Below are 12032 nucleotides of genomic sequence, written 5' to 3'. Positions count from 1 at the left end.
ACTTCCATGCAATCAGACTTTATTACAACCAGAGGAGTCGCCCCCTGATGGCCACGTAGAGAAGCCATGTAGAGAAGCCCAGCATTGGCAGAACAGATCTATTAGCAACCACATGTCCTGTCTGAACAACTGGGAACTACAAACAGCCATGAAATGCTCATTGATCTCCTGTCTCCCAAAGCCTCCTCATTCTTCATCAGCCTGCTGTCAGACTCGTGTGCTTGTGGTTGAAATCACAGCGTCGAGCCCCCGATGGAGAAATAGAACTTTTTTTTAAGCTTGTCAAAAAAAAAAACACACACAAACGGAGCTTCTCTCGGGGGCCGTGAGCATCCCCCCCCGAAGACGCCAGTGGTAGAATCGAACCGGACAACCTCAACCCCCGCCCGACTGCAGCCTCAGCACCCGCAATCAGTATTCAACCCCACAACAGTAATGACAGCGGCTAGGGTGCTCCCGTGGGCCGTTCCCTTATTATTTTTTTTTTGTATTAATATTCCACTCGGCTGCCGTCCTGGCTGCGTGATCCACAGAAACAAGTAGGGAATAGCCTTTGATACAGGAGTTGAAAACACTCCCGGGGAGTTCACTGAGACACAGTCCCCTAATCACACACATGCAGACACACACAAATAAATAGATATGAGCACAAAGATGCACCCCTCTGTTACTTTTATGGCCGACACACTGGCTCTTATGCGTCGATCGCAGGCTTGCCATCAGCAGACAGAGTGTCATATAGAGAGCTCTATTCAAATCAGACACCAGCACTCCTTAGACACAAAGTGGCTCACTCCCCGAAGTCCTTGGGAGGCATGTAGAGAGTGACAGGTCCTTGAAGTGATGTGTAAGGCCTTTTCTCTCTCTCTCTCTCCGGCTGGCAGCAGCACCACGTCTGGGCTGCAGCGCTGCTGGACGGCGTCCTCTCCCCGTGAATCATTCACCACACGCAACAGGAAGAAGACAAGCTTCGTCTTCCTCACGGGGCGGACCGGGAGACGTTTAAAAAGGCAGAGGGGAAGAAAGGAAGGTGGACAGACTGTAGACTGAGCCACACAAAGGTGTTGGAGACTGTTGCTGTGATCAATACCCTGTGGTAGACATGATGTGTTGGATTTGAGGGAGCTGAAAGAAATATGTAAAGCCTGTCCTTAGAAGCTACAATCTCCGAAAGATTATCTTTGAAATAAAGCTGCATTTATTCATTTTCTGTTCTGAAAACACCCAATTATTACCTTATAATATGCTTATGTTGCCAATTTTGTTGGCAAACAATTAGTGAACAGGTCAATTTGTCAGCTTCCATTCTGCTAAAAATGAGCAATGAGTGGAATTAGCAAGCCAGATAACAACAAGCTTCAATAGGCTAGAAGATCTGAGGAAGTAGAGGAGTAACTCCTCTGTGGGTTCATCAAAATAACATCGTCGTACATATTTGAGCCATTGTTAAAAGTAAAGTGTAAAAGTAAGGTTTTAGGAACTTCCCTTCACTTGTTGGCTTGAATTCTTCCACCTCTCCCATTGTTCCCCGTCTGCTCCAGTGATTGAAAACCAGCAGCCAAAAGGAAGTCAATGACTTCCGTTCAATACCTTTGCACAACATTTCCGCTTCATATAAACCTAAATAAATGGTATTGAATGTAACCTCGGCCCCCCCAGTGCTGCTACCTCAGCCCGTGTTTACTCCCTCCTGTCTACCCCATTACCCATGATGTAGCGGGGGATCCATCACTCCAACTCGCCGCTCCGTTCAGCCGCCAACCAATGAACACAATGAAAAAGTACAAAACAGACATTTCATAGTCTTTAGCGACCTTTTCTGTTCACTGATAACAGGATAATTAAATAATAATTACCAAATAAACACTTGGATATAGCTCTCATTAAGTTGGGTAATGTTGCCGTTGTCCCTCTGGATGTGAGGATGTGTTGCTAATTTTTGCTCTTGAAAAAATATGATAAGAGAAGCGTTATTTTGCATCACATATAATGTCTTCGAACCCCCGCAGGGTTGGACTGCTGTAACTAGAAAGAGTGATGCAGGCTGCTCGATGCGTTCAGGGCCCCAGGGCCACTTTTGAAATGACCCTGATAGAATAGAGATGACAGTCTGGTGTTGAGAGGCTACCTCAGCTCAGGTGTGAGGGAATTGAATTTTTTTTTTTTTTTCACTCCAACGATCCCTGGTTCCTTTACTCCTCAGGCTCTTCAAGGCTGGCCAACCAGAGGAGACGGTTTTAAAGCGGAGCTGAAACAGCATTTCAAGAGCTTCTATCTTCCGTATGATGACATGTTTAACTCGTGGAACACGATAGGAGGCGGGACATAAAGTGTTAGCTCACAACCTTCTCCAGCTCTGATTGATTGATGATATTATTGGTTGAAATTTCAATATTTGAACTGTGATATTTCACAATAAAATACACTTATACACGAATACACAACACTGTAGTCTACAATTCTGTATTTTACTGTCAAATCACAGTAAAATCTCAAAAAAGTCTTATGAGGTTTATTGGAGCAGCCTGATAATAAGGATTTTTTTCTGTATATAGGCCACAATCAAACTCCTGGCTCTGCACGATCTGAGGGAAATACACATTTAACAGCAGGAGGGTCCCAAATGTTGAGAGGAACATAATCTTAAATTGCTAAATGTTAATGGTGCATAAACAATTATATGTAGGCTTCTATAGGGTCGGCCGGGAAGTTGGAATAATTTGCAAAATGTCTCGTCTTTTATTGCGGCAAACTAATGTAATGCATGAATTAATTTCCACCTGGATAATTGGGATCCATAATGTAATCATTGCACCTGGTCAAAAGTGATTACTGATCATTTAAATAGGAATAAACAGAAGATAGTGTCTAAAATAATAAACAGTGTATATCAATGTATGTGTGCTATATAGGGAAATGGAATGCTGTAGCTAATCACACACTCTTTTGAAAAATGTAAATATACCGTAAATATCTGTATTATCCTTTTCAATACTTCCTTTCACAAAAGGGAAGTAAATTCAAGTTTAAATGCAACTTTAAAAGTCTCAGCGTCTGTATTTAAATCAGTTGCTGTTGAGTTGTAAGATTTCATGTTTATCAATTTCAACTTTGTTATTTACTTACTTACAATCTAACTTGTTGTTTTTTTTGTTTTTTTAGCAATTCAAATGAGCACACCCATCAGCAAAATGCAAAATACTCCAACTGGATAATCCAGAGTCAGGAGTGGCATAACAATGGGTGTCATTTTTGTACTCTCTCTCACAGTGTGTGTGTGTGTGTGTGTGTGTGTGTAGGGGGGGGATATTTTTTGTCAGCATAAAACGCTGAATTTAGATCGACTTTAGATGTGTATCTGTTGTGTGGACGTGTTGTGTGTGTGTGTGTGCTCTTGTGTCACAGATATCCTGTTGCCATGGCTGCCATCTCAACACGCTGATCCTGCTATCCTGTCAGAGCGGCGCTGGTACTCAAGTCTGATTCGTGTTTTGGTAATCAGTGTGCCTTCACGCTTTTTTAAAAAAAGATTTGAGCTCTACATTTTATATTAAGATCATGATTCATTTGTTGTCTCGACTTGTGATTAATCTAAAAATACTACGATTTGCCAAACAAATAAGCCCAATAATATTCTTTAATATCTCTATAATATTCCTACAAGGACTTAATATGTCTCTGTAGTAAAGTAGGCTACTCAACACTGAATTTATGAAGTGAGCTTTATTATTCTTTATAGCACCCCCATGATATCAATTTACCACTCCTTTAGGACATGCTATGCAGCTGATCCTTTTGCTGCGATAAGTGTATGATCAATTACTCTCAGACACTATGGTTATTATATATCATGAGGGCTCTCAGACAAATCAAGTGAACAGCGGGGGAATAGTTTGCTGCGATATGCACCGGAGCAGATCCGGAATCGCCGAAGGCCTAAATCTCTATTAACTGCCGGCTGCCCCAGTCCTGGGATGACTTCTAAACGGTGATGAAGTTTACAGACCTGACAAGCGGTGGCATCGTTATCATAACTTAGGTCCACACACACACACACACACACACACACACGCACACACACACACGCACACACACACACACACACACACACACACACACACACACACACACACACACACACACACACACACACACACACACATAGTTAATGATATGAAGCTGAGGTACATGAGGATTATCTGATTACTTCCACTGCTCTCTGAGAAACTCTCACTTTGTGTCTTTTATAATGTAGGCGGCTCTGTGGGGTTCAGCATCACACCACAGCATGAGGGTGTGTGTTGGAATATACTTATATACAACTCATATATCAGCATTTTGTTGGATCTTGTGCCGCTACGACATCACTGCTATACCCCTCATCTGCTGGGTGGGCTGTTATTATGATGTGATCCTTCACAATAGGTACATTTCTATCATTTAGTGTCATATACTGCACGTCTTTGTAATTTTACGTTTAACAGTGTATGTGAATGGTATGGAGGACGTCCTGTACATCGACAGCATTTTCCGGATGGAAGCAACATGAATTCACCAGCCGAAGGGTGGCTTGGATCACCGTGGAGAAGCAGTATTCACTTTTTATGCTCTATATATCTGGAACAAACTCCCAGAAAACTGCAGGTCAGCTGCAACTCGCACTGCTTTTAAATCAACGCTGAAGACTTTTCATTTTGCTGCCTCGGTTTATGAAATAGTTTCCTCCGATTTCATAATATTCTATTTTTCTAGCTTGTTTTTATTCTCTATTGTCTTTTTTAAATTTGTTTTTACATGTCCTTATGTGCACTTTGACTTTTGGCTTTTTAAGTTTGAAGTGTTTTGAATTGTCTTGTTGCAGAAATGTGCTCTATTAAGTAACTTACCTAAGCTTAAACTACGTGCGAACGTTATTTAAACAAATTTTAAAAAGTAAAAAAAAAAAAAAGTATACAAATGGCAAAATTGTAAAATTCTGTAATTTTTTTTACAAATTACGACATCGTAAAATTCTGTACATTTTACAAATTTACATGTTACAAAATGTATTTTTGTATTAATTTTTTACAAATTTACGTTACAAAATTGTAGAATTATTTAACAATTTTGTAACAAAAGTTGAACATTTTTTCCAATTTTGTAACAAAATTTTAACATTATTTTACAATTTTGTTATGTAACTTGCGCAACAAACAGTGACAACGGATGGCATCAAATAACAGAGCAAAGATGACGCTTGAGTGTTTTCTACAGCGTCATAGTTTGATGCTGACCAATGCGATGAGTCGGGAGTGAGAACATGTTGAACATTTACATTGCAAATTGTTCTCATTCCCTCCGTGCTCATAAAAAAAGAGGTTATGAGCTAAAGCATCAAATCCAATTACCGCTGTGCTGTCCTAAATTCCACAAATTCATGCTGTGTGCAAATTTCACCCTTCAACTGACTTAATACCCGTGACTATACACTTTCTCTAATTTAATACTATAAAGAGCTTTTGACCTACGCACTTGTGGTAGTCATTATTCTGAATGGCTCTATTTATCTTGTCGTAGCTACTGTTGACTGCAGGGGGAATGACTTAATGGAACCAGCAAAATGCAACTAAGCATTTTTTAACTAGACGTGTATTGATTGGTTTAATAATGAGTTGCCACTGGTTTGATGCCGCTTTGCGTGCCATACATCACAATCACAGTTTGAACATTTTCATAAAAATGTTATCAGTACTAATGAACTGCTTACACCATAAGTAACTGTCCCTTTATTCCAGTTGTCATTTTCTTCACCTGCCAGCCAACTAACTTGAAAGTCACCGTCTCTCCGAAACCGCAGCGTCCTGCAGCGACGACTCATTCCAGCAAGAAACATTAGTCTGAACATTATAGCGGCTTAGCAACAGGGAAGCAGCTTTGCACAAATTAGGTTGAGATCCAAAATAAAAGTTACATTTTTACGATGCAGAAACATATACAGCTAAAAGACATAAAGATATTAATGACGACATTGTAAAAGTGAAACAGGAGAGAAGTGCGATAATGAGACGTTTCTCAGCTATGCTTAAAGAGATGTACCACTGTGAGAAAACTTTAGAACAATGGACTCCTCCTGTTTTGTGCCACCAAGCAGCAGACCTGCCAAAATGTGACCGATACACAAGTCGATGTACTTTTACATCAGTGGAAGTTATCTGCATTGTTTGCTATAATACAATCAAGAAGGACTTTATTGATAATTTTTGACTAAACCACTGTGTCTCCCATCACGGTGTGCGTATATCGGTGCTGGTATGCAGATAGAACAGCTGTGAAAAGAGGATCAAAAGCAAAATAGAGTGGAAAAACCACGGTTATTGATTGGATGGATTAAACTCTTATAAGAAGGAGCAGTGCAAAAATAGGTGAGAGAATAGTATAGTTGAATTTGCTCCATTATTCAACACATAGACATGGCCAGAATTTGAGCTGGAAAAAATTAACAAAATAAGAGTTGTATTTAAAATATGAAGCTATATTCTCACCTAGTACTGTGTTGTTATATCATGTTGTTAGTCTCTGACAACAAAAATATGATTTTTTATCACCAGTCAATTTAAATGCTATCACTTTGATTAAAAAACATAATTTTAAAGCTATTGTCAATGAAACTATAAAACATTTTGTGCTGCTGGAATGCTTTTAATATGAAACATTTCTGCAGGAAGTGTTGAGTTTCAGTGTTGGCTTAGCAGTGATTTAATAAATGAAAAGAGTACTTCTACATAAAAGAGAAACTGGTGAGTATGAATGTTGTACAACATAGTACAACATAAAAATAGAAAAAAAAATCTAGAATATATTAATAAAGATTAATGAGGAATTAACACCTGTCTCTAATATGAAACCTTTTCAAATGAAGGTCTCTCTGCATGTGAGAAATACCAGAAGTATTCTTTTGTTTTCAGTTTTTAAAGCATTCTCACTCAAGTATCAGCTGGAAAAGGAAGTTGGAAAGACTTTAAGATCAGTGCGATGAAAAAAGAAAGTGGAAGAATTTTGGTTCCACTATAATACCACTTTACCCTTTTTCATTTTATTCAAGTGTCGGGAGCACTTTACATTGCTGAAACACTTTCAGAGAGCATAATATTTTAGCGCAGGGCGACATCACATTAGTGGGAAAACATATCATCATTTTGGCCTTTAAATCTGCACCTCAGGGCCAACATCTTTGTTGGAGCCCATTTGTAGCTTTTCATCGAAATGCTCAGAGAATAAGTTTCAACTAATGAAGGAAGTTATTTCATGTTATCCATTACTGACAAAACCAAGGAGGTTAAAAGAATTCGATAAAAGAACGAGCGGCCGACTCTAGAAAAGGATCCGAGGTCAGTGGAGACACAAAGAACAGACAAAAAACAAGTTTGAACAGCTCCATGTTTGTACTTCCTGAATGTAACGTCGCCTCCAAACAAACCAAAACTCGCCTTGTGAATGTTAGTCTTGGGGAGGATCAATTTCCCAGATGACTGGCGCCTGGATGTTCTGCTGTTTGTGGATCAGGTTTCAGAGACGAACACGCTGATGAATTATTTCAGGGTCTGCTGGAGGGAGTGTGGGGAAGAGGTCTGTCAGGACCAGAGGAGGTGTGTGTGTGTGTGTTTATTCTGTCAGACACAGAACTCTACAGACAAGAAAATCAGACCACCTGATTCCACTTGAATAAGACAGACGACACGCATGGAAAGATCTTTATTGTTGCTAATTCCATGCCGTCTTTTATAACGGTCTACCCTGCATGTGCACTTAGGAGTGCTGGCAGTGAAACCAATTATTTAAATAGTAATTTTGAGGGCATTTTCCCTGCTAGGATAATTTCTACTGAATTACTGGCAGGATTTGATTTTGATTCCATGGTGTGTCTCGATCTGCAGAACCTCATTTAAATCTCTTTTTTTACTCATAGAACCAAAAAATTCTGTTTGGATGTTTCTGAATGCATAGTATACTATGGCAAGCCGTTGACACATGTATTAGCTAATGCATCTGAACATCATTATCTCTAATATCTTATTTTTGATGTCTGTAATTACATTTAATAAGATCCAAATGACCTTTACCATTCATGTGATGGGGTTTTGCCAATACAGATATCTACAATTCAGTCACAGATAGTCAAAATGTAAATTGATATCTGCACCATAAATAAGAGGAGCTACAATCCCATTCTGATGTATCTATAATTTATATCTGACTAGTCATAATTACAGTTCAAGAGCTTTAATTACCCTCAGTATGATATCTTGAACTAGAATTCTGTCTAGTAATGACATAATTGACACTTTTCAGGTGTCTATTTTCTCACGCAATGAAAAACTGATAACATAATGGAGCAAAAAGTGGGAAACTGACAGCACTGCTTGGATTTTAATGCACATCTATTCAAGCTGTTAGAGTAAGCATATTTGAAGCGACCAAAAAGTCAGAAGCGGCTCGCATTACAGCAATAATTCATTACATGTCCTATATTAAAAGTCTTGTCGTTGAATATGTGATGTTGTCAAATGAGTCCAATATGATAAAACAGTTTCCATAATAGTTTTGCTGTTAACACACAATGGATTTCTGCTCAAATGTTCCTATGACCATGTACAATTTGAAGTAGTGTCACTGTGCAGGGAAAGCAGCTGAAACGATGCGGATAACTCATCTCTTAAATGTCATCCAGGTCATGGTGTTCTTCTCGAGCCTCATCTTCAAAAAAACAAAAAAAAAACGAAAGCAAATCCAGTTGCTTTCAAAGGTTTTACTGACATTTTCAAGGTAATCCTGTTCAGAGTGACCATTTTAAAGCTAATGTCAGCTCAAATTACCTTCTAACACAATATGAAACACTGCAGCGGTCAAATCTTTCTGTCAGATCTGGCTGCGGTAAAAAAAACGATCGATTCATGTATGATTCAAGTACCTGCTGCTTTACCTCACAATAATGATGCAATTTGGCAAAACGAATGCAGACTCGATGTTCACTGTGATGGATTACATGAATTAAGTTCCAGGAGTGTGGTTTTTAATTGAAATCACAGCAGCGTTGATTTGAAAATAGGACATTTGGAAAGTCAAACAAAGCGTGTCACATGACGGGGACTGCAGCCAATAGTCATGTTCATTGGTATGAGTCATTGCATGTCATCCCTTTCTAATATGACTGCAGGTTTTTAGTTTCTACAGCGGGGGGACTCAAATATTACAGCAAATATTAAAGCAAAACTAACTTTTCAAAGAAGATATGACACATTCCTCCTCGTAGACATTTATAGACATGTATTAAACATTTATATAATAAACAATGAAATATGGACTCAATTCAGTTAAAGGAGTCATCACCTGGAAATCGCAATTTCTCTTGTTAAAACATGCATATCTGTGTTTGACCTCAGTTGAAACTTGCCTGAAAGGCTGGAGTTTGAAAGTGGCGCCGTTTTTTCGCTTCTGCTCTTTTTCCGAACAGGAATAGCACACAAGGGTGTGCATTCCTAAAGCACGAGATTTTGATTCTGCGCCTTCGGTGACGTCACCGTGGAGGCTACTTGCATAAGCCCACCCCTCTTTCACCACCCAACCCCGCCCCGTCCGCTACCTGAAATCGCCGAAGCGCCGCCATTAGAGAACAGCAAGATGTCAAGCAAGCCCCCCCGGCTCTGTCCTTCCTGCGGCGAATCAACGCGCGCCTCATTACATATTATACAATGCACATCCGGACCAGTCAAAACCTCGCGCGTAATCTCGCGTGATAAAATCGCGGTACGAAAAAGGGTCAGAACAAGCTCAATGTTTGATTAAATTTTTTTTTTTTTTTTCTAATAAGTTTTACGAATTGATCCAAAGCGATCCAAGGGGGGCTGGATACGTATAAAACCAGGTTATGACTCCTTTAACAGTTCAGTTCTCTGCTACAGTCTCGCCAATAGTGGTGTAGTAAAAAAATAGGAAAGAAATATGTACTCATATTAATCATGATTTTTCAAAACTTCTCCCCGGAATCCATATATTTCTATTTATTTTTTATTGTAAAGTAGAGCAGATGGTGAAAGTGCGGTGCATATTATATTGAAGAAGTAAATTCATGTTTACTTAGATGATAAATAAAGATAGAAGTAGTAATTTTCTCATAGACTTCCATGTAATCAGACTTCTTTTTGCAACCAGAAGAGTCGCCCCCTGATGGCCAGCTGAGAGAATGCAAGTTTAAAGCACTTTAGCTCTCTTTGGCTTTCAGAACTGGAGTTTCTGCTTCGATTCATTCTCAAGATAGATGTTGGGCTCTTCAAAACAAAATGTTGAGCTTTAAGAAATGAAAGAAAAGTCGGCTACTAAAGTGACGGAAAGACGATGTGTATCTTCATCATCAGAGCTGATTTACGATGACCCAGATGCATCCCAATGCACCGAACGTCCTATGAGATATGTGGACTCGCTGCACCTAACTTAACTGAACAGTTTGCAAACACAGTAATTGAAAATGCTCGTCTCTGAAGGAATGCGTTTCTTAATTAATCATTTGATGCAGGTGTCGCTGGACCCAACAGGCACGCTTTATCTTTGACAGAGAAAGTATATGAGGAACGGCCCTCCTGCACACTCAATATCAAAGCGGGTTGTCATCTGCGTGATAACACCGAGCCAAGGCGCTTAAATTATTCAAAAATAGCAGGAGGAGGGCTACTCTAAAATCTCCCGCTGTGCAGGCCCTGTAAAATCACTTAAAAATGGAACAACACAACAGGAGCCAGCCAAAAGAGAATGATAAAAAAAGAAATAGTGTAACACTGGATGCAGTTCTTTTTACTCCAGACCTGACCACGGTAACCAAGACAAGCTTGTTAATGTAGTTTTCTTGAGGCAAAGCTTGACCTAATGAGAGAAACATGGCTCTGAGCATCAATGTATTCATCTTTCAGCAACAAAACACCTCATGTTTGGCAAACTTGGCCCTTATTATTATTATTATAGAGAAAGAAGCTCATGTTTTCAGGTCATTTCTGTTTTAAAGATGGGCATTTCCAAATGTATTGACTTTCAGCCACAAGTGGACATTTGAGGAGCTGCACTTTTTGGCACTCTAGTCTTGGCTTCATTTCTCGGCGCTGGAGCTTTAGCATTTAATGATAACATTTAAAAAAAAATTTAAATCAATAAATCTATGAACCATGCTTGACTAAAATCCAGCTGTTTATGAAATTATTAAGCCTTTTAAAAATGATTACACTGTTGCCCATAAAGTTGAAATATTTTGTTTTCAGACACAATCCTCTGTTTATTCCTGTTTAAATGCATCAATACACACTTTTGATTACATTATGTAATCATTGTATACCCAGGTGCAAATGTATTCATGCATAACATTTGTTTGGCGCTATAAAAGACAAGATATTTGCCAATTATTCCAACATTATGGGCGACCCTGTATATTTCTGAGCTCCTTCTAAAGACTTATGTCTTCAGTAAGAACAAAAAGCTTGACCTTGACTTCCATATACAGAATGCCGAAGTCAGACCGTAATAAGAGACAACAGAATAGCTTGAGTAAGGTCCCATATTTCTCCTGCTGAGAAACTATATATTTAAATAAAGCCTGTGGCAGTGTCCGTTTCGAGCATATCCAACCCCGATGTTTAGTGTTTTGGAGGTGGTTCGGAGGTAGAGAGTATACGGGGTTATCCAAGTGCGCTCCAGGCTATGCTTTATTCACATCTCCGTGACCTTGGGACTTGGAGATCCATTAAATTGTGATTAGTTTTCACGTTATTCTGCTGACTCAACTCAAAATACGTGCTGGTATTCCTCTCCGAGGAGAAGCCTCATAAACTCAATTCAGCTTATCACTGTGTCAATATCACCAGAATTATGAATAGTAATAAAAAAAACAGCCTAATGTAGGGGAGGAGATGGTAATATATTCTCAGGGCGTTAGCTCCATGTATGGACTCAAAGGCTGCTCCTGCACACACACACACACACACACACACACACATGTCAGATTATAACAGAAC

Source organism: Eutrigla gurnardus (genome assembly GCF_963514095.1).
Source record: "Eutrigla gurnardus genome assembly, chromosome: 22".
In the NCBI taxonomy this organism is placed as follows: Eukaryota; Metazoa; Chordata; class Actinopteri; order Perciformes; family Triglidae; genus Eutrigla; species Eutrigla gurnardus.
The sequence above is the reverse complement of the archived record's forward strand: the minus strand, read 5'-3'. Positions refer to the sequence as shown.